The sequence below is a fragment of the Triticum aestivum genome, chromosome 3B (genome assembly GCF_018294505.1).
Source record: "Triticum aestivum cultivar Chinese Spring chromosome 3B, IWGSC CS RefSeq v2.1, whole genome shotgun sequence".
NCBI classification, from domain to species: domain Eukaryota; kingdom Viridiplantae; phylum Streptophyta; class Magnoliopsida; order Poales; family Poaceae; genus Triticum; species Triticum aestivum.
In genome coordinates this window covers 373585913-373610052 of record NC_057801.1, presented here as the reverse complement: position 1 = coordinate 373610052, position 24140 = coordinate 373585913, and positions in this window count along the sequence as shown.

The window sequence follows — 24140 nt, the reverse complement described above, 5'->3', positions numbered from 1 at the left end:
AGGCTGCGGGAATGGGGTATGGATGCGTGCGTGCGGAGCAGCTGCGGGAGATTGGCTCGAGCACGAGGCCGTGCTCATCTCGGGCGTCGGCGAGCAAGTGCGGCAGAGGCGAGCATGGCGCGGCGAGCGAGCGGCAAGCAGGCAAGGTGCGCGCGCGGGTGCAGATGCATGCAGGGGCTACGGGCGTGTGTACGTGGGCGAGCTCGGGCGTGCAAGCAAGGGTACAATAGAGGTGCGAAGATTTCCGGCGATCAAGGCCTCGGATATGCACAGAACGCTGGCTTCGTGGACGGAATCAACAAGGGGACAAAGACCGGGAGGAGCATGAGCTCACCACGTGTTTTGGCGACGTAGTGGTTCAACTGGACGCAGTGGAGACGGCGGGAAGCGCGCTAAACGGCGGCGGAGACTTGGCGGGGCTTCGGGTCCATGAAGCAGGGGAAGCAGGGGAAGAAGACGTCAAGGAGGAGGTCGATCCATGGCTCGCATGGGTGCTTGCGACGTCGAGAAGAAGAAGGAGACGCGGGCGTCGCTCCCCGAGGAAGAAGACGACAGCGTCGAGCTTGATTGCGCCGGAGTAGAGCTCAAGCATGCCGTTGGCGACGGCTATGGCGTGGAGTGGCTTACCTTGCGGCGGCTAGACGAGGAGGAGGGAGGAATGGAAATAGGAGAGACCCTAGGGCACCGGGGCATGATTTATAGGAGGTAGGGAGGCTGTCCCGGCCGTCAAATCAAGCCAGCCGCCAACGTGGCACCCCTGGATGTGCGCCGTACAGAGGTAGGGGACGACCCTGGCTGGAGGACTAGTGGGCTGAGCTGCGAGGCTGCTGTTGGGCCACTGATGCTAGCTGCAGGTCAGTGGAAGGCCCAAGTGCAGCGCCCAGATAAGGAAAAGATAGTTCCCTTTTCTCTGTTTTTATAATAAACAGATTTCAGAAAAGGAAAAGAAGGGGGAGCTAGGGAGAGAATTTGGAAGATATAGGAATATCCTCATGCTCCTGGGAACATGCAAGATTTAATAAAATTGGTTTGACATAATTAGGGATAGAAAATTTAAACAAGTTTGAATTTTTATTCAAACTTGAGTAAATTCTTTGCCCAATCAAAACAACTTTGAAAGAGATGAAATTTGACAGAGAGGGTGTAAGCAATGTGCGGGATTTTTAGGGAAATAATGAACATTTATGGAGGACAGAAAATGGCACTAGCAAAAATGAAAGGAATAGGAAGGAAGAAAGAGGTGTTGATTCATGGGTAGATTTGAGAGACATAGCAAGGGGTTTGGTCACATGCAGCATGCATAGAGCAAGACAACATCATGAAGAATGCGATGCACATGGTGATTATGATGAAATGCAAAATGACAAAAGGCACAAAGCAATGTATACAATGATGATCATGAAGCAAGAAGCAAATATGACAAGGCACTCAACATGATCATGGAAACAAACATAGGGAAAAGAAATATGCAAAACAACTATGACAATGCCACACACAATAAGCACACGGCAACAACTAAAATAAAAGGAAGGCAACTGGAGCATCGGACTTGGGGCGTCACAACACTCCTCCACTAACAGAAGATCTCGTCCCGAGATCTAGGATGGCACCGGAGGGAAAAGTAAGAGGAACATAAGAGGTAAACTAAGTTATTTCTTCGACAAAAGAGTGAAACCAAAGAACCTTGAGAGGTTGAAAAGTTGAAAGAAAGAACACAACGGAGTTGAACACAATTGAGAGCACTGCGGTAGAGAATAGAAAGAAGGAACACCATGTGAACCTTGGAGGCTGTAAAGCTATGAATGACGAGTACAATGGACAAGAAGGAATTGGAACCACTCTGGTTGAAATGAGATAAACACGAAACAAGGAAGATCAAATTCGTACAACAGTCCGGTTGAAAAGAGATGCAAGACTTGATAACATGAAAAGAACTTGAAAAGAAGACACGACACTCCGGTTAAATGGATACGCATGAAAATAACATGATCTTGACAAAACGAGATGATGGATGAAGAGAGAAACATCACAATGCCTCCGGAACGAAAGAATAGAAGCTAGATTATTGGAATAACAGAATGGAGAAGAAAATGCCAACTTGTGCCACAAATGAGCTTGGAAAGCACCCTTCCAAGATGGTTACAACGGGGTTGTTGGAAAACCAACAATGAAAAGAATAAGCTTGTAGTGGGCTTATGGAAACATCTCAAGACTTTGAGGTGACAACCGGCCACTAATGGAAACCATTGATTTGATTGAGAGCACCAAAGAGATGAAAACTTCTTCCACCAAGAGGATAAAGAGCAAGGTTGGGTCATGCATAATCACCACAAATAGCAACAACCCTTAAGGAAAGGCTTTAGGTGAAATCTGACACAAGATAACTCCAACGAAGAAGTTGATTGGTCGAAAAGATCTCTTGAACAAAGAGAAAATGATGGATTTAAAATACCTCATTCTTGACAACATATGAAACATGAAACATGAAGGAAATTTTCAAGAGTGAGATAACACCACCTCAAAAGATAAGGTAGAAAGAATTGCACTTCGGAATGCAAGATGAAGAATGGTTGAACTCCTCCGAAAAGAATCTCGATGAACACTTCGAGAAGGAATTAAATCCTTGATGAACCATCATGTAGAGCCTCGATGAAGAACTCCGGTAATAAAAGGATGATAGAAAGAAAGAGAGGTTGAAAACACAAGGTGAAGCCTCGCAATGATTTAGATGGCGCTTCGCGACGATATAACCGAGAAAACTTGGAACTCCGGAAAATAAAAGATGAAGCATCTCGAACCGAGAAATGTGACATGATGAACAACTCCGGAAGAAGGAATTAATCACTTGGATGAAACAAGAATAAAATTATGTCATGCCTATCCTTCATCAATTTAAATTGATGGCAATCAACAGATTTGGCATACCACTTATTCTCGTAGACAGGATTAAGAAAGATATAGCATAAACTTGAGAAGGTATTGATGGAACCACCGGTGGGATTGAAACAACGAAAGAACAAATGAATTGATACGATAACGAAGGAAGAGAAATCTTGAACGAACCACCGTAAGAATTGAAAATGAACGTAGCAAAGGCACAAATCACCGGGAAGAATTGGAAAACGAAATAAGATACTTGAGGGGATTTAGATACATGAGAACGAAGAGATCATGAACTCATTAGAGGATATTTGAGCGATGCACCGGAAGAATTCGAGAACGATAGCTACACCCTGAGAACGAAGAATTATGACATGATGGCCTTCGGAGGAAAGAAATGGAAACAACTCATGAAATGCTCCGGATGGTAAGAAAAGAATTGTCACAATCAAAAACAATTATGAGGATGGCATGAAGCTAGAACAATGAATCTCTGGAAGAACGGGTAAGGATTTAAGAGGAACTCTTCTTCGGTCTTCAAAATCCGAGAATGACGACGAGAAACACTACCATGAATGGTTGAGATACTCCGGGGGAATGAAAAACAAAGAGGTTGAGCCAACAAGGAAAAATAATTTGAAATTGATCTTGGAAAACATCTGACGATGAAATTCATTCTTACGTCAAACTTGGATATGAATTTGTGAATGGCTCCTGATAATTAGAAGAGTCAGGTAAGATCCTGGGAAAAGACCTGTGGGTTAGGGCCCACTCAAAAGGAAACACCGTTGAACGATTTAAAAAAATGCACCAGTTGAATTAAATGGCTTGAATGGGATAACAACCTCCAGATAGCTTGAACGGATTAAGAATCGAAACACAAATCTTCTGAGATATCTTGAGCACTCCGGATATGAACTGGGCAAGTTGAATAAGTAAGAGAGCCTTGGATAAGAAATTCACATGGGAAGATGTGTGAACCAAAAGGAAGAGATATGATCAACATCGAAACTTGAAATTAATCCACCGGAAAAGAATACGAAAATGAAGAATAATGATGAACTTGAAGCTCGTGAGCATCTTCACGAGGGATTACCAGATCAGAACATTGATTGAAAAGAGTGAAGAGACTTCACATGAATAAAATGATATTTGATTACGAAATCTGAGTCCTTGAAGAAAAGGGTGGGAGGGCGGGAAAACAAAGGCAACTTGGGGTAGATGGAATGGACACCGTTGAGAAAACTTAGAATTGATCTCGCGAATGTTGAAATGATCGGATCCACTTGAAGAGAAGCACACCGGTTGGAAAGAATTGACATGACAATCTCGATGATCAAAAGGATTAGCACTCCCATAGAAATATGAGAACACCGCTTGAAAGGTATGGAATCAACACTTGACATTGAAGCAACTCAAATACCGCAACTCAAAACAAAACAAAGGATTGGCTTGCAGAAATAAGCCAGAACAAATACATATGATAGAGATTTACCCAATCCCATATCATTCATCTGTCGAAAAGATATTCTAGGAGCTACTTGAATTCCCACCTATAAACTCCCGAAACTTTCTGGTTATGCAATCTGGTGTTGGGGATACGGGGGAAGCAATATATCTCACCCAAACTAACAATCCCTACATCCAGCCGTATCCATCCGTCAACACATAACCAAGAAACCTTCGGAAATCGTGTACCTCAACCTTCGAAAAGCATCCGTTATACGAGTTATGGCAATACTCCCGAACTCCCGCCCCAGTACTGGGTGGCGTCGAGGTTATCTCACCAACAACTGCATAAAAGAGATTTTCGATGTCGGCAAAAACTCAGGTATTCCAGAACTGCAACGATAAAATTATGACGGCAACACCTCGGAGCTCAACACCCCGGGTCACTGCCACATAAAAGACAGGAGGCACCAAGAACAATGTTCTCGTCATAAGACTATCAAAACGATCCCAAGATACCTGCGTGATCCTAAAAAAAATTAGTGAAATATTAGGAGAGGAAAGTCAAAGCATCTACGTCAGGAGACCTCACCAGAGCGATGAAGGAGCTGAGGAGTAAAAAGAATCCTACTCTCCGATATATATAGTCCTAAGACTCAAAAATAGTTTTCTTCTAGACTCAACAACGGCCAACAATCAAGGGGGCTCCTATGGTCGGTCGAGGCTCTGATTACCAACTTGTCACGTCTTCAAGATGCGCTTCTATCCTTGGTGGGACCTTCGAGTTCCTTTAGGATAGGGTCGCATCTTGGGCGTGACACCCCGTTCCTCGCCAGGAGTGGGCAGAGGCCATCTGCACCGTACTTGCACTGCAGGCCAGCCGCACCATACTTGCACCGGACGCCCACCGCGATGTTCACATGGGTCGCGTGATACGTCTCCAACGTATCTATAATTTTTTATTGTTCCATGCTATTATATTATACGTTTTGGATGTTTTATATGCATTAATATGCTACTTTATATTATTTTTGGGACTAACCTATTAACCTAGAGCCCAGTGCCGTTTTTTGATTTTTCCTTGTTTTTGAGTTCTACAGAAAAGCTATATCTAATGGAGTCCAAACGAGCTGAAAGTTTATGGTGATTTTTATGGACCAGAAGAAGCCCACGGAGCATCGGAGTTGGGCTAGAAGAGTCCCGAGGTGATGGCAAGGGTGGAGGGCGCACCCCCTGTCTTGCCGCTGCCTCATGGACCCCCCCCCCTAACATGAGACCGACGCCAAAACTTCCTATAAATCCTGAAACCCCCAGAAAGAAATCTAGATCGGAAGTTCCGCTGCTGTAAGCCTCTGTAGCCACGAAAAACCAATCGGGAGCCCGTTCCGGCACCCTGCCGAAGGGGGAAACCATCACCGGAGGCCATCTTCATCATCCCGGCGGTCTCCATGACGAGGAGGGGGTAGTTCACCCTTGGGGCTGAGGGTATGTACCAGTAGCTATGTGTTTGATCTCTCTCTCTCTCTCTCTCTCTCTCTCTCGTGTTCTTGATATGGCACAATCTTGATGTGCTGCGAGCTTTGTTCTTATAGTTGGATCATATGGTGTTTCTCCCCCTCTACCTTCTTGTGATGAATTAAGTTTTACCTTTGAGGTTTCACTATTATCGGACTGAATACTATTATGGATTTTAGAACACTTGATGTATGTCTTGCGTGGGATACCCATGGTGACAATGAGGTGTTCTATTGATTCACTTGATGTATGTTTTGGCACTCAACTCATGGATCTCGAGGTGACATTGGGGTAATCTATTGATGTAGGGTAGAACCCTAGATGCCTGATCTTTCATGACTGAAGTAGATCCCGGGAAGAATACAGAGAACACAAGGGGAAAACGAGAGGATTCACTCAAACCATAAAGATTCGATTGCACATGTGCTAGATCCTCGAAACACAAAGAGATACACGATACATGATCAACAAATGACAATACAAGTAGCAAGTTGTCAGATATCGGGTTCCGTCAAAAACCTTAAGGTTCGAACTCTAGGGTGCGCACGAAGATCTACTCCCTACCGATCCACGCCCCAAAACCTTGCCCTGAATCTAAGCTGAAACGATGAACAACACAAGGGACACGAGGTTTATACTGGTTCGGGCCAACGTTGTGGTGTAATACCCTAATCCAGTGTGTGGTGTGGTGGATTGCCTCTGGGGCTGATGATGAACAGTACAAAGGAAGAACAGCCTCGCGAGGGGTATTCTTGTGGTGGTGTGCTTGGAGAGGACTTGCTCCGTCTCCGTTGGCTCTTGGTGAGATCCAGATGCCTTGTACTGTAGTGGCTATCTCTATTTATAGAGGCCCTGGTCCTCTTCCCAAATATTGAGCGGGAAGGGAGCCAACAATGGCCATTTTGAAGGGGGGCAGCTAGTACAAGCTATCCTGATTAAAGTTGGTCTTCGACTGCCAAAGGCACTAGCGATGACGTCGTCTTGGGCTCCACGGTGATCGTCGTCCTGCCGCTCTACTAGTCTTGGTCTCGTTGCACCGGTATGGAAACCTTTGCCCGATGCCTCGGTACTCCGTGCATGCGCTCTCCCCCTTTGCATCAAAGAGGAAATGAGGACACTGCGCCGCCTGGCGCTCGCCTGGTCTTGATTGTCATGGCTTGCGTCATGAGCACCTCGCGAGGTACTCCTTGCCTTGATCTCTCCACCTCCTCGTGAGCCTGCCTGATGAGGCCACCCCTGAGGAAGCCTTGTGTCATCTGCCCCATGAGGCTTGGCCCCTCGCGAGGGTCTTGAGCATGGGTTGATGTTGACGGGCCGTACTGGGTCACTCCTTGAGCCACGCCATAGGCCGCAGGCAAGCAAGTCTGGGGACCCCCGTTCCCAGAACACCGACAATAGCCCCCGGGCCCAAGGCGCGCTCGGACTTGGCTTAGCAGCGAAGCCAAAGGGCAAGTGCGGAGTGTCGCAGGCCCACCAGCCTGCAGCCTTGGTCGCCGCATGGCGGTTGATTGGACGTGGGCGTCTCCGCTTCCCTATGCTGCCTCGGCAACTGCCCAATTTGATGAATCCCTGCTGCATGCAAAAAGAGTCATGATTACCTGCGATTGTGGAGGCCGGTGGTTGGCCTCCCTCGGTCTATAAATGCGGAGGGGCGCAAGCCCCCGCTGCAGATCTCCCCTCTCCCTGCCTGCTTTTTCTTCCTCCTTGCTCCAGTTGCTTGCCGTGTCCCATGGCGCCCGTGAAGAGGTTCTCGGCCGCGGCAAAGGGGAAGGCTCGCCAGGAAGGGCCTGGCTCCACTCCGCCCAAGCGCGGCCATGGTCATCCCCGCAAGCACCCCGCGACTCCCGCAGCGGCTCCTCGTGGTCACGGCGGTGGTCCTTCATGCGGTGATGGCCGCCCGGTCAGCGGAGGAAGACACGTCGTGGCTGCGTGGCCTCCCCAGCCACGCTTTCACTCGGCACAGGTGCTGCCGGAGTTTGTCGTCTGGTCGGCAGATCCAGCTAGCAACTGGCTCCAGCTCCCCCGCTTCTTTGCCAGTGAACTGCCGGTCGATGGCCCTGGTGGGCTCTGGCTGTAGGCAGACGGCTGCTGTAGCAAGGCTTCCTGGGTAGCGGTGGAGATCTCCCTCGCCGAGAACATGGCCCTGGCTCGCGGCTGGCAGACGTTTGCCCGCGCGCATGGCATGGGCCAGCGGTGCACCCTCCACTTCAAGTTCGACGGTGACGCAACCCTCTATGTGAGGGTGTTCGGAGAAGACGGCCACCATGTTGGGTGTTGCCTCGAAAACGATGACAGTGACGAGGTGCTTGGCCTTGGCGACAGCCGTGACGAGGGTGAAGGCAAACCCACTCCTGGCGGCGTTCGCAGCTCGCCGAGCTTCAGCTGCTCCCCCTCCGGTGACAGCTCCTCCAGCGGTGGCTGCGATCAGCCACCATGTTGCCGTGCCCTCTTCGAGGGTGATAGCGGGTCGTCCCGCCGCCGTGCCTCGATGAAGCCCGAGGTGGAGTCTGTCTGAGCTGGGGAGGATGGTGTGGATCCGTCCTCGCGAGCTGTCGCATGGCGCGTGCCATTTTTATTTTGTTTTCCTCATTTTCCTGCATCGTTATAAAGAAATATGGAGCCGCGTGGGGGCGTGCAACAGACTATGATTCCCTAATTATCATGCTATTTTTATTGTCCCTGTGCTGTGTTACGGTGCTGCGGTTATGTGCTTGCGCGTAGGAATAACTAAGCTCGGGAGGTTCGCTGTAGTTTTCGCCTCGCGAAGTACCTACTTGAGGCCTCGGCAGGCCTCGCCAAGAGCAGTCAGGAGAATAGTTTTTGAACTTTTCTCGCGAGGGTGGCCAGCTTAGGTCTGGCCCTTCGTGTTGCGATGCTCGTGGGGCATGGACCGGGAGGGCTGCTCCCGTCGTGGACTTGAGCGAGGGAGCCTTACGAGAACTAGGCAAGAAACGGCTCACGAGGGCGCCCGCGCAGCCCACACGCAAGGCTTAGAGAGAGAACGAGCAGGGAAAAAGCCAAAGACAGAGAACGGGGGCCAGAGGACGGTAAACAACACCAGAAGCAACCCCAATAAAAGTCCAAACAAGGGAGAACAAGCCAACTGCGGAAAGCAAATGAAAAGCCGCGTACGACACCTAGTCTAGTCTTCGACGTCTTCTCACCAGCGCGGAGCTAAGTGCTGCCACTGGGCGTGGGCAAAAGCCCCCAAGGCCCAAGGGCGGTGCTCCAGAGACTCCGGGGCGTGTGCAGCCCCAACTCATTATTACGTGAGAGTGTCACGGGCGGCGAGCTTCACAGGCACCGGGCCTTGTTCACAGGCACTTGGCCTTTCTTGGGGTGGCGAGCTTCACAGGCGCTGGGCCTTCTTTACAGGCACTGGGCCTTTCTTCACAGGCACGGGGCCTTCTTCACAGGCAATGGGCCTTCCTTCAAGGGTAGAACTTCCTGAGGTGCTGAATGTTCCATGCGTTTGGAATGGGAACCCCTTCCTGGGTCTCCAAGCGCGCGGCGCCAGGTCTGGAAACATGAACAACCTTGAAATGGCCCTCCCACATGGGCGAGAGCTTGTGCAGCCCTTCCCTAGAGTGCACCTACCTGAGCACGAGGTCACCTACCTCAAGGGTCCTGGGGCGGATGTTGCGGCAGTGGTATCGCCGCAGCTCCTGCTGGTATCTTGCCGCTCGTAGCGCGGCCTCCGACGGTGTTCCTCCCCCAGCACGAGATCCATCCCCTGCATGGCGTCATGTTGCGCTTCATCAAATGCTAGGACCCACGCGGAGCGACGCCTAACCTCAGGAGGGAGGACAGCCTCTGCTCCGTAGACGAGGAAGAACGGGGTCTCGCTAGTCGACTTGGTGGCAGTAGTGCGGATGGACCACAGCACGGACTGGAGCTCATCGTACCAGCCCCTGCCACAGGCGTCCAGCTTCTTCTTGAAGGTTCTGGTCTTGAGGCCTTTCAGGACCTCCGTGTTGGCACGTTCGGCCTGGCCGTTACTCCGGGGGTGTGCCACCGAAGCATAGCATATCTGCGTTCCAAAGTTAGCACAATATGTTTTGAAGAGATTGCTGGTGAACTGCGAACCGTTGTCAGTGATGATGCGATTAGGGACCCTGAATCGGCTCACGAGGCCCTTGATGAATTTGACTACAAAACCAGCCGCGATGGTGCGGACGGCTTCCACCTCCGCCCACTTGGTGAACTTGTCGATGGCGACATAGAGGTAGCAGTAGCCCCCAGGCGCTCGAGGAAACGGGCCCAAGATATCCAGCCCCCAGACCGCGAACAGCCACGAGAGTGGGATGGTCTGCAGGCCCTGAGCTGGCTGATGGATCTGCTTGGCATGGAATTGGCAGGCTTCGCAAGCCTTCACCAGCTCAATTGTGTCGTTGAGTGTCGTAGGCCAGTAAAACCCGCTGCGAAACGCCTTGCCGACGAGGGTCCGTGATGACGAGTGGTGTCCACAATCTCCACCGTGTATGTCAGCCATCAACTCCTTCCCCTATTCCCTGGAGATGCAACGCAGGGAAACATCATTCGGCCGCTTCCGGTAGAGCTCTCCATCTTGGATGCAGTAGGTCGTGGCCTGCTGGGCCACGCGTTTCGCGTCCTCCTCCTTTTCTGGTAGAGTCCCTTGCATCAGGTAGTCCTTGAATTCCGTAGTCCAGCATCCCTCCTGAGGCTCCAGCGCCAGGAGAAAGCGTGCCCCCGAGGTTGGGCCATAGGCCGGGGCTCCTCTGGCAGGTGGTTGAGGGAGTTCTTCCCAAGGTTGCACTGTGCTTGATAGTGACTGTGTTGCCGAAGGCTTGAAGAGTCGTTCCTCAGAAACGCCAGGCTCCTGAGGCAGCCGCCTGGACGCCCTCCTGGCGATGTCATCAACCTCTTGGTTGGTGTCGCGGGGCACTTGCTGCAACTCTAACCCCCAGAATTGCTTTTCCATCCTGCGCACCTCCGCAAGATACGCCTCCATGTGCTCGTCCTTCGGCTCGTACACTTTGTTGGCGAAGTTGACGAGGAGCTGTGAGTCGCCCTTGATGATGAGGCGCTTCACTCCCACTGTTGTTGTAGCTTTTAAGCCCACTATGAGGCCTTTGTATTCTGCTATGTTGTTGGAGACCTTCTCGCCCTGCTGGAAACAGAGCTACATGGTGTAATAGAGCTTGTCCTGAGTGGGGGATATAAGCACTGCGCCAGCCCCCGCACCATGTCGTGAGAATGCTCCATTGAAGTATATGACCCAGCCATCCGGTGCCTCGCTTACTGGGGAGAGTGACCGATCTTCACCTGCTTCAAGCCCTGGCGCCTCTGTCCATTCTGCCACAAAATCTGCAAGCGGGGCTCCCTTGACGACCCTAGTCATGCTTGTTGGATTTCGGGTTCCGGTAGACCATTTAGGTTCGAACACTGGGGTGTGCGCGGAGATCTCGCCCTCTGCATACCTGCACCTCACCGCCTCGCTGTGATCTAAGCAATCAAAGGAACAACACAAGAGACACAGAGTTTATACTGGTTCAGGCCACCATTGTGGTGTAATACCCTACTCCAGTGTGTGGTGTGGTGGATTGCCTCTTGGGCTGATGATGAACAATACAAGGAAGAACAACCTCGCGAGGGTCTGTTCTTGGCTGGTGCGATGAACCTCTGGGGGGAGTTCAGTCGCTCTCTCTACTGGTTTCCAGGGGATGACCGGATGCCTCTACCTTGTGGTGGCTAGTCCTATTTATAGGCAAAGGCCCTGGGCCTCTTCCCAAATATTGAGCGAGAAGGGCGCCAACAATTGGCCATTTTGAAGGGGAACATCTAGTACACTTATCCTGACTAAAGTTGGTCCTCGCCTGCAAAAGGCTCTGGTCATGACGCCGGCTTGGGCTCCACGATGACCTCCATCCTGCCGTTCTGCTAGTCTTGGTCTTGTTGCACCGAAATGGCTGCCTTTGCTTGATGCTCTTGCCTGCGCTTGCTCCCTATACACCAAAGAGGAAACAAGGACTCTGCTTAGGCTGGCGCCCGCCTGGCGGCCGCCTGGCTTTGGTCGTCATGGCTTGCGTCATGGGTACCTCGCGAGGTACCCTGCCTTGATTTCTCCGCCTCCTCGCGAGCCAGCCTGACGAGGTTGTTCCTGAGGAAGCTTCCTGTCGTCCACCCCGTGAGGCTTGGCCCCTTGCGAGGGTCTTGAGCTCGCGCTGATGAGGATGGGCCGTGCTCGGCCGCCCCTCGAGCCACGCCGCAGGCCGCAGGCAGGCAAGTCTGGGGACCCTCATTCCCAGAACACCGACAGTAGCCCCCGGGCCCAAGGAGCGCCCGGACTTGGCTGGGCGTAGAAGTGAAGGGGCAAGCACGAAGCGCCGCGGGCCCAAATAGCCTGCAGCCTCGGGCGCCGCGTGGCGGTTGATTGGACGTGGGCGGCTCCGCTCCCCCACGACGCCTCGGCAACTGCGTGAACTGACTAGTCCCTGCATGGAAAGCAGGTCATGATTACCTGTGATCGTGGATGCCGGCGGTTGGCCTCCTCTAGCTATAAGTATGGGGCGACGCCTGCCCTTCCGGTCCGTCCCTTCTTGCTTCTCCTTTTTCTTCATGGCTCCGCCAAAAAGGTTCTCGGCCGCGGAGAAAGGGAAGGCCCGCCAGGTGGAGCTGGACTCTCCTCCACCCAAGCGCGGTCGAGGCCGTCCCCGCAAACACCCTGCGACTCCCATGGTGGCTCCCCGCGGTCGCGGAGGCGATCCTCCGCATGGTGAAGGGCGGCCGGCTGCCGTTGGGGGACGTGCTACGGCCGCGCGACCCCCTAGGCCGCGCTCCCACTCGGCAGAGGTACTGCGGGAGCTTGTTGTGTGGGCGGCGGAACCGGCAAGCACCCGGCTCCAACTTCCTCACTTCCTCCTAGGTGAGCTTCCGGCTGGCGCCCCGGGCGGCCTCTGGCTTCAAGCGGACGGTTGCTGTGGCCGAGCCTCCTAGGCTTGGCTGGAGGTCTCTGCAGTCGGGAGCTTGGCCCTGACCCGCGGCTGGCAAACGTTTACCCGCGCGCGTGGTCTGGTCCGGTGGTACACCCTGCACTTCAAGTTCGACGGCGATGCCACCCTCTATGTGAGGGTGTTTGGGGAAGATGGTCGCCGCACTGGGTGTTGCCCTGAGAACAACGACCGCGGCCGTGGGTCCAGCCCCGGCGATGATGAAGACGACAGCGTGCGTGCGACCTATAGCAGTCGAGGCTCATCGAGCTTCGACGGCTCTTCTTCGAGCAGCAGCTCCTCCAGCTGTGGCCGCGATCAGCCTCCGCGCTGCTGCGCCCGTCTGAAGGGAGGTAGCGGGTCCGCCCGCCGTCGCGCCTCGGTGAAGAGCGAGGCAGAGTCCTCCTGAGCTCCGGAGGCAGTTCGAGTCTCCCCTGTGAGCTGATGTCGGGCGAGTCGCGCCTGTTTTGTTCTTTTTCCCTTTCCCTGCGCAAAAAGACAGTAGTATAGGGCCCCGCAAGGGTGTGCTTGGACTATTGCTGTTTAATTATTGTACTGCTTCTGCTATTCTAGTATTGTGCCTTCGTGCCATACGCCGGCGCACAGAAATTACTTAGCTCGGGGGGAGGATTTGTTGTGACCCTTGCGTCCCGAGGCCGAGGCTTCGTCGAACGTTCCATGTCCTGCGAGGGTTGGTCTGGAGAGGTGGTTCCTGGCCTCAGCTATGGAGGCGACTGACCCAGGTCTTGTGTTCGCGTCGCGGTGCCCGTGGGGCACGGACTGGAGGGGTGCTCCTGTAGTGGACCTGGGTTGGGTAGCCTCGAATGACAAGGGCAGAAAACACTCGCGAGGGTGCCCGTGGTGATCCCTCGCGAGATTTGCGCGAGAGAAATTGGGGCAGGAGAGCAAGAAAGGCAAAGAATCACAAACCAAAGACGACAACAACTTCAGCAAAACCTCGAATCGGGATGAACAACCAACTACAGAAAGCAAATGAGAAAAGCCACGTCCGGCACTTAATCTACTCTTCGACGTCTTCTCACCAGCGCGAAGCTAAGTGCTGCCACTGGGCATGGGAGGGAGCCCCAGGGCCTGAGGTCGGCGCTCCTGAGACTCCAGGGCGTGTACAGCCCCACTCATTATTACGTGAGAGTGACACGGGCGGCGAGCTTCACAAGCATTGGCCTTCTTCACAGGCTCCGGGACTTTCTCGGGAGGATAAACTTCATAGGCGTTCACCTTTTTCACAGGCTCTGGGCCTTTTCCAAAATGCAACAGCTTCACAGGCGTTCGCCTTCTTCATAGGCTCTAGGCCTTTTCCAAAACGCAACAGCTTCACAGGTGTTCGCCTTCTTCACAGGCTCTGGGCCTTTTGCAAAACGCAATAGCTTCATAGGCGTTCGCCTTCTTCACAGGCCCTGAGCCTTTTCCAAAACGCAACAGCTTCACAGGCGTTCGCCTTCTTCATAGGCTCTGGGCCTTTTCAAGGGTAAAATCTCCGGAGGTGCTGGATGTTCCACACATTCTGGATGGCCAACCCCTCCTGAGTCTCCAGGCGCGCGGAGCCGGGCCTGGGAACATGAACAACCTTGAACGGGCCCTCCCACATGGGAGAGAGCTTATGTAGTCCCTCCCGGGAGAGGACCCGCCTAAGCACAAGATCTCCTACCTCAAGTGTCCGGGGGCGGATGTTGCGGCAGTGGTATCGCCGCAGCGCTTGTTGGTATCTTGCTGCTCGGAGCGCAGCTTCCCGGCGACGCTCCTCCCCCAGCACGAGGTTCGTCCCCCGCATGGCGTCCTGCTACACCTCGTCGAAATCCAGGACCCGTGCAGAACGACATTTGACCTTGTGAGGGAGGACTGCTTCAGCTCCATAGACCAGGAAGAATGGGGTCTCGCCAGTTGGCTTGGTCGCGGTCGTGCAGATGGACCACAACACGGACTGAAGCTCGTCGTACCAACCTCGGCCGCAAGCCTCCAACTTCTTCTTGAATGTCCTGGTCTTGAGGCCTCTCAGGACCTCTGCATTGGCCCGCTCGGCTTGATCGTTGCTCGGGGTGTGCGCCACTGAAGCGTATCATATCTGCGTCCCAAGGTTAGCACAGTATGTTTTGAAGAGGTTACTGGTGAACTGCGAACCGTTGTCGATGATGATGCGGTTCGATACCCCAAACCGGCTCGCGATGCCCTTGATGAACTTGACCGCAGACCCTGCGGGGATGGTGCGGATGGCTTCCAGTTCACCCCACTTAGTGAACTTGTCCACGGCGACGTAGAGGTAGCGATAGCCCCCTGGCGCCCGAGGAAACGGGCCCAGGATATCCAGCCCCCAGACTACGAATGGCCATGAAAGGGGTATAGTTACCTCCAACCGGCTGATAGATCTGCTTGGCATGGAATTGGCAGGCCTCGCAAGATTTTACCAGTTCGACGGCAACATTGGGCGCAGTGGGCCAATAGAATCCACTACGGAACGCCTTGCCAATGAGGGTCCGTGACAATGAATGATGCCCACAGTCTCCTCCGTGTATATCTGCCAGCAGTTCCTTCCCTTGCTCCCTGGAGATGCAGCACAGGGACACATCATTCGGTCGCCTTCGGTACAGCTCTCCATCCCTGATACAGTATGCTGTTGCCTGCCACGCCACGCGCTCCGCTTCCTCCTCCTTCTCTTGCAAGGTCCCTTGCATCAGATAGCTCCCGAGCTCCGTGATCCAGCACCCCTCCTGAGGCTCCATTGTCAAGAGCAGACGCGCCCCTGAGGCCGGGCCACAGACCGAGGCTCCCGAGGCTGGAGGCTAGGGGATCTCCTCCCGAGGCTGCATCGCGCTTGAAGTGATGGCGTGGCCGAGGGCTTGAAGAGCCGTTCTTCGAAGACGCCATGCTCCTGAGGTAGTCGCCTGGATGCTCGTTTGGCGATGTCGTCGGCCTCCTAATTGGTGCCACGGGGCACGTGCTGTAACTCTAGCCCCCAGAACTGCTTCTCCATTCTACGGACCTCCGCAAGGTAGGCTTCCATGTGCACATCCCTTGGCTCGTATACTTTGTTTGAGAAGTTGACGAGGAGTTGTGAATCACCCTTGATGGTAAGACGCTTTACTCCGAGGGCGGCCGTGGCCTTCAGGCCTGCTATCAGGCCTTCATATTCTACTATGTTGTTGGAGACTTTTTCTCCGTGCTGGAAACCGAGCTGCACGACATAGTAGAGCTTGTCTTGGGTAGGAGATATAAGCACCGCACCAGCCCCCGCGCCGTGCCTGGAGAACGCCCCGTCGAAGTACATGACCCAACCATCTGGCGCCTCGCTTCCCTGGGAGAGGGATCGGTCCTCATCAGCCTTGAGGCCCGGCGCCTCCGTCCACTCCGCCATGAAATCTGCCAAGGCGGCTCCCTTGATGACTCTGGTTGTGCTGAATTCGAGCTGAAACGCTTGCAGTTCAATGTTCCACTCGGCGACTCTTCCAGCTGAGTTGGGGCTCCTGAGCACCCTTTCCAAAGGGTAGGCTGAGACAACCTTGATGGGGTGGCCCTGAAAATAATGTTGCGACTTGTGTGAGGCCACCAATAGCGCGAGGAGAAGTTTCTAAGGCATGGGGTACCGCGCCCTTGCGTCCTGCAACACTGTGCTGACGAAGTACACAGGATGTTCAACCAGGTTGGGAATGCTGGTGTCGATGGCGTCCTCCGGAGACCGTGGCGCCTCCTGAGACAGGTGAGCCCCCAGCGGCTGGTCGCTAGGGGGAGGGGCTCCCGCTGTCTCGAGTGTGTTCTCCAGCGGCGGCTGATCCTCCTTGGCTGTGGCAACGGTTCCTGCGGGTCTTCCTTGTTCACGCTTCGCCTCGACCCGGGCAGACGCCGTGGCTTTGTTCCGACGCTCCTCCCTAACCGCCACCAGGGCTGCGCTGGCGGAGTAGGGAGTGGCTGCAAGGTGGAGCACCAGGGGTTCCTGAGGGCGCGGGGCCACCATTACCGGAGGGCTGGTTAGGTACCTCTTGAGGTCTTGGAATGCCTTGTCTGCCTCTTCAGTCCATTCAAAGGGTCCCTTTTTGTTCATCAGCTGGAAGAAAGGCAGCGCTCGCTCCCCCAACTTGGAGGTGAAGTGTCCCAGTGCTGTCACGCACCCCGTGAGCTTCTGCATTTCTCGGAGGGTCTTTGGTGGGCTCATGTCCTCGACCGCCTTGACCTTTTCTGGGTTAGCCTCGATGCCTCGGTGGGACACGAGGAAGCCCAAGAGCTTGCCTGAGGGGACCCCAAACACACACTTCTCTGGGTTGAGCCGTAGGCTCACGGCGTTGAGGCTCGCGAAGGTTTCCTCCAGGTCTTGTATCAGGGTCTTGGCCTCGCGAGACTTCACCACAATATCATCGATGTAAGCCTCGACGTTCTTCCCAAGCTGCGGGCCCAAGGTGATGTGCATCAGCCGCTCGAAGGTCGCACCTGCATTGCGCAACCCGAATGGCATGCACGTGTAGCAGTACACCCCACACAGGGTTAGAAAGGCTGTTTTTTCCACATCTTCCACTGCCATCTTGATCTGGTGATATCCAGAGAAGCCATCCAAGAAACACAACAGGTCGAACTCAGCGGTGGAGTCGACGATCTGATCGATGCGGGGGAGCGGAAATGGATCTTGCCGGCAAGCTTTGTTGAGTTTGGTGAAGTCGACACACATACGTTCCTTCCCCCCTTTCTTCGGCACAACGACTGGGTTGGCCAACCAATCTGGGTACCGGACCTCGCGAATGACCCCTGCAGCTTCCAACTTGTGGGTCTCTTGGACGATGAATGCCTGCTTTTCCGTGGACTGCCGCCTTGCTTTTTGCTTCATGGGTCGGACATTGGGGCACACATTGAGGTGGTGCTCGATTACGCCTCTAGGGATCCCCGCCAGCTGATCGGGCTCCCATGCGAATACCTTCTTGTCCGCATGCAGGAACTTGACCAGGGCCTCCTCCTGCTCGGGCTCGAGGTTGGCGCCTATGGTTAAGGTGGCGTCAGTGGATCCGTCCTCATCAACCAGCATCTGCTTGGTTTCTGCCTTGTCTTGGGTGAATAACTGCTTCTTCTTGGCCGGTGCAGCCCCCTTGGGCTCAGGGGCGTCCGAGTCGGCAGGCTGCACCGACGCTGCCGTCTTGAAGGCGAGCTTGAGCACTTGCAATGCATCCCCAGTGTCTCCGCACACGGTGAGTACGCTGCTGCTCCCGGGCATTTTCATGAGGTTGTACACCGGGTGAGTCGCAGCCATGAATCGGGCCAGCACCGGGTTGCTGAGGATGGCGTTGTATGCGAGGCTGATGGGGGCGATGTCAAAGTCAATTAGCTCCGTGCGGAAGTTGTCGTAGGTGTCAAAGGTTACCGGGAGACGGATCTGCCCCAGGGAGCTGGAGGACCCGCCCCCGATGCCCAAGAAGGGTCGGTTGGGCCGAAGCCGTTCTGGTGGTATGTGGAGGAGGCTGAAGGCCTCGATCGAGAGCACGCTGAGGCCCGAGCAGCCGTTGATGAGAGTCCTGGTGATGACCCGCCGGATGGGTCAGTGCCATGAATTGGGCAAGGCGGGGTAGCCGAGGATGGCGTTGTACGGGAGGCCGATGTGGGCGATGTCGAAGTTGACCAGATCCGTGCGGAAGTTGTCGTGGGTGCCGAAGGTCACCGGAAGTCGGATCTACCCCAGGGAGCCGGAGGAAGCACCTCCAATGCCCGAGAAGGGCTTGCTGGGTTGGAGTCGTTCCAACGGCACATGGAGGAGGCTGAAGGCCTCCACCGAGAGCACATTGAGGCCGGCACCGCTGTCGATGAGGGTCCTGGTGACGGCCACCTGGCAGATGGTGGGCGTGCAAAGCATTGGGAGTGCACCCGAACAGGCAGTGTTGACGAGGTGATCGTCTGAGCTGAAGGTTAGGTCGGCCCTGGGTGCCGCCCAACCCGGAGGAGCTCCGTGCCACGTGAGGGCGGCGCCGATCTGACGGATGAACGGCTTGACATGGCGGCCCGAGGGTGGCGCCTGCGAGCCGCCCTGGAGATCTGCGATGACCGGGGGCGTTGGCACAGCGTAGTGGGTGAGGAAGAGGTTGCGCAGCTCCTCCCAGGAGGCCACAGAAGTCGTTGGCAGGTGGAGCAGCCACATGCGCGGGAAACCGGTGAGGGCCATGGGAAACTAGTTGGCCATGACATTGTCGACGCCCCCGGCCTTGAGAACGGCCTCCACGTACGCCTGTAGGAAAACCAATGAGTCTGATGCGCCATTGTTGTGTGGCGGCATCTCTGGCTTGAACTTGTGCAGCCACTGCACCTATCGCAAGGCGGGGGCCAAGGCTCGGAGCCCCCTGGTCCCAGCGTTGGCATCGGCCGCCGGAGACGGCGGCGCGTTGTCTGCCATGAGGGCGAAGCGCGGTGTTGATGGAGGGCGGGTTGACAGAAGGAAGAGCTCCGGCACACCCCTACCTGGCGCGCCAAATGTCGGATATTGGGTTCCGACAAAACCCTTAAGGTTCAAACTCTGGGGTGTGCACGAAGATCTACTCCCTACCGATCCACGCCCCAAAACCTCGCCGGGAATCTAAGCTAACACGAAGAAAAACACAAGGGACACGAGGTTTATACTGTTTCGGGCCACAGTTCTTGTGTAATACCCTAATCCAGTGTGTGGTGTGGTGGATTGCCTCTGGGGCTGATGATGAACAGCACAAAGGAAGAACAGCCTCACGAGGGGTGTTCTTGTGGTGGTGTGCTTGGAGAGGAATTGCTCCGTCCCTGTTGGCTCTAGGTGAGATCCATATGCCTTCTACAGTGGTGGCTATCTCTATTTATAGAGGCCCTGGTCCTCTTCCCAAATATTGAGCGGGAAGGGAGCCAACAACAGCCATTTTTATGGGGGACAACTAGTACAAGCTATCCTGACTAAAGTTGGTCTTTGACAGCCAAAGACATTGGCGATGACGCCGTCTTGGGCTCCACGGTGATCACCGTCCTGCCGCTCTGCTGGTCTTGGTCTCGTTGCACCGATATGGAAACCTTTGCTCGATGCCTCGGTACTCCTCGCCTGCGCTCGCCCCCTTTGGACCAAAGAGGAAACGAGGACACTGCGCCGGCTGGCGCCCGCCTGGTCTTGATCGTCATGGCTTGCGTTGCGAGCACCTCGCGAGGTACTCCTTGCCTTGATCTCTCCACCTCCTCGCGAGCCTTCCTGATGAGGCCGTCTCTGAGGAAGCCTTGTGTCGTCTGCCCTCACGACGTTCTTGAGCTTGGGTTGATGTAGACGGGCCGTACTGGGCCACTCCTTGAGCCACGCCGCAGGCCGCAGGCAGGCAAGTCTGGGGACCCCCGTTCCCAAAACGCCGACACAAGTTCTTCTCCGTGAGGAGATCTTGAGGGGGATAAGTTCTTCTCCGCGAGGAGGCATTCAGGGGGTCTTCCCGTGAGGGGTCTTGAATCCACTTGGGTGATCTTCTCCGAAGAGGTCGTGAAATCCAATTGAGAAGGGTATCTAGTGGATGAGCAAAGATCTATCTCTCAAATGAGCTAATCTTTGCTAACCCTAAAACATAGATAGAAGAAGAGTATATATAGTCTAGGGGCAAAGGGGTACATGGGCCTCGGCCCAAGTGATAGCATGTAGGCAGGGCCGGAAGTTCTGGACGAGGCCAGAAGTTTCAGGCCCCGGAGGTTCCGGGCCAAGGTCCGGGGAGCGTCCGGCCTAACAAGGGAGTTGGCACGGTGGGAGCTGGGCTGGCGTCTGGGGGCTAGAAGGTCTGGGCATGCCAGAGGTTCCGGGGGCCAGAATGTCCGGGCCAGGTTCCGGTCTAGTTCCGGGCTATCCAAGGAGTTGGCGTTCCCGAGCTTGTCTGGGTCGTCGGAGGCCGGAAGTTCCGGGTCGGCCGGAGGTTTCGGGGGCTGGAAGTTTCGGGTTCTAGCCGGAAGTTCTAGGCTGAAAAGAGAGTTGATGCTTGTTCCTTCTTCCTAAGCTCTCAGCTTCGTGGCTTTTGTGTTGTACCTGATCACACACAGTGTCTCTGACTTAGGCAGCAGCCATGTATCACTCGAATGTAGGGGAAGATCAAGTAGGAGAGATGTCACCTCGGATTGAATAGCATGTTCTCGAGCGCTTGTCATGGGTCTACTTGGAGCTTGGGTGGATGTTGTAGTGTCCATGGGGATGACCGTGGAATGCTCCGCATCATCTCCCCCCCCCCCCCCCCCGAGAAAGATCCAACCTCGGATCAAAATCCTCATCACCATGTTACAGGGAGAGATCTTTGACGTTGAAGATGTCTCTTACGGAGTACTTGTCGCGTGGTAAGTCGATCTTGTATGCATTATTGTCGTAGCGCTCTAGCACCTTGAAGGGTCCATCGGCTCGAGGTAGTAGCTTTGACTTGTGTTCGTTGGGGAAGCGGTCCTTGTGAAGGTGTAGCCACACAAGATCTCGAATGTTGAATATCATGGGTTGCTTGTTGATGTTGAGATTGGTTGCGAGTCGTTGTACTTGGCACTCAATGGTGTGCCTTGTATCTTCATGTATCTTCTTGAGATAGTTCACTCATGCACTTGCGTCCATATTGGTGCGCTCTTGTAGTGGTAGAGGGACAATGTCCAACGCGGACAAGGGGTTGAAACCATAGACGACAACGAAGGGGGACTTGCCCGTATTCGAATATCTTGCGCGGTTGTAGGCATACTCGACGATGGGTAGGCACTCCTCCCACTCCTTGATGTTCTTCTTTATCAACACACATAGTAGAGTGGAAAGTGTTCGGTTCGTCACCTCTGTTTGGCTGCAAGTGTTGGGGATATAACTATTGGTATGACCCGCCTAGGAGGGGCCGGGCTATACTTACAAATATTCTTGAAGCCCAAGACCAAGGATAGAGATGGCGGTTTAGTTAAGGGCCCAAATCCCAGAGGCGACTTAAGGCCCATAGTGGTAAACCGCCATATGGGCGTGACTTGTATTGTAAGGCAAGAATAGTTAAGAGACCGAGCCAGACACTGTTTATGAGTCGGCCGGTACTCTGTGAGCCGCTGGGCGTTCACCTCTATATATAAAGGGACGACCCGGCGGCGGTTCAGGGCAAGTAACATCAGATCGAGAGCTAGGTCAAGCGATCCGCTGCCTGGTTATCGAGACATAAGCAATCCCACTCAAAACTGGATCATAGGCTTTTACCTTCATCGTAAGGGGCCGAACCAGTATAAACCTCGTGTCCTTTGTCCCGATTAACCCCTTTAAGCATCCTAGTTGCGATGGCTCCACGACTAAGTCCTTTCACTAGGACATCTGACGTGACAATTCCACGACAGTTGGCGCCCACCGTGGGGCCAGCGCACAGTGGATTTCAGTTCCTGAAGGGCAGCTTCGAAGGGCTCAAGGGATATGTTGTGTGCCGGATGACCAAGAGTCGTCGCGGCAAGCTCTACATCGATGACGCAGGCTGGGGCCCCGACGCTGGCTCAATTGAGTACGGGTACTGGGTCCCCTTTGGCGGAATTCACGTCTTCGTTAGCAAGATCGGTGAGCCGGGTCCTGAGCCGGGCATCTGCACCGACCTCGTCGAGACGGCTCAGCGTGCGAGGCCCGCCCGAGCTCCACCTGCTGTGAATCGCGTGCCTTCGTGGGATGCATCCACGGAGAGTTCTCTGAAGGATCTGCATCTGGCGGTGAGACGGCCATATATTCTGATGGTGAGTCGTTCACAGGTGAGACAGATTCGTTGTATCAACTGCAAGACGGCGGGCTTGGGGCTGTTCCGATGGCAGCAGTATTCCGAATTGCCTTGAGTCACCGAGCAGGGTTGGAATCTTCATGGCTGGCACACAACCTATTCAAGACTCCACAACTGTGGCAGAAATAACCTCCGGGTCAGCAGCCGCCGGGGCAGGAGGCCCTGTGTGCTCGCCGGCTCAAGTGTTGTTGGATCTTACGGACAAGATGGCCGCTCTGTTAACCGCCATGGTCAACTCGGCGGATCAAGCTCAACATGATGCGGAAGTGGCGCAGATGAAACTAGATATAGTGCAAGCCAAGGAAGATCTGGCAGCGGAAGATGTCAGGACGACCGCAGAACGGGCGGCTCTGGACACTCAGGCCCAGCGGATTCAGGCGCAGGCTTTCAGGCTCACGCAGGATCAGAACCCGTCCAATGAGGTCATGGGGAGAAGATACCAGAAGACTCAGTCCCGGCTCCCTCCGGTTTATGTTCCTTGAAACCTCTTCCATACACCCGGTGCAGGGCCTAGTAACCCGCCGGAGATAGACCGGATTGTGACACCCGGGGTTGGGACGCCGGTTCAACCACAGGTGATGGGGCCTCTGTATGAATACTGCTCCACCTCAGTATGTACCGACACCATCGGGTCATCATTCTAACCTGTTGGAGAACATGATAGCGGCGGCGGCACTACTGGCGGCTCTCTCGATGGATGGCGACTCTCCGGCGGCAGCTGAAACCCGCTGGGTCAAGGAAATTCTTCAGACGGCGTTAACACAGCAGGAGGTGTACTCGTATAGCCGGGACAGGATTCATTCAACCCCTCGTCCTAGCCGAAGCCCGAGTTATAGCAGGCACACGGACTCAGCGGCCGTTTCAAGCAACGCCCGACACCATAACCAGCCAGGCGGGCATGACCCGGCGTGCAATGAAGCCCTTAACTTGGGGGATCAAGCTAGAATACGTCAAGAGGCTGAGCAGGCGGCTCAGCAGGCGGCTGAACAGGTGGCTCAGCTGATGAATTAGCAGCCTTATCCAGTTTATCCAATGACTTCTATCGAGGCAGGCGTGGCCGCTAGAATCGGAGGTGTCCCCTGTCTGGTGCCGGCTCTACGTAACGAATGTTTGCCCAAGGATTTCAAGGGACCTAGGAAGGTGCCTAATTATATGGCCAACTTACAGCCAGGGGCATGGTTTGAAAGTTACGAGATGTCTATGGAGTTACTGGAGGTCAGTGATGTTGCGATGGCCAAATACATTACCATGATGTTGGATGGGACCGCCCGCACTTGGTTGAAAAGTATACCGCCTAATTCAATCAGTTCATGGGCGGAGTTAAAAGCCCGGTTCATTCAGAACTTCAAGGATACATGCAAGCAGCCCATGTCAATTGTGGATTTGACTGGTTGCAAGCAAGAGGAGGGCGAGTCCATGACCCATTGGGTGCGTCGGGTTAAGGCCATAATACATTCATCTGATAAGATGGATGCCGGCTCTGTAGTCTTAATGTTGGAGAAAAATTGCCATTTTCAACCTCTGAAGATGAAGCTTTGGCGGCTCAAGCGCGATTGCAATGATATGGGTACGCTCATGGCGGCTCTGGTCAAGTACGCCGACTCTAATAGTACCAAAGATCCCGAGT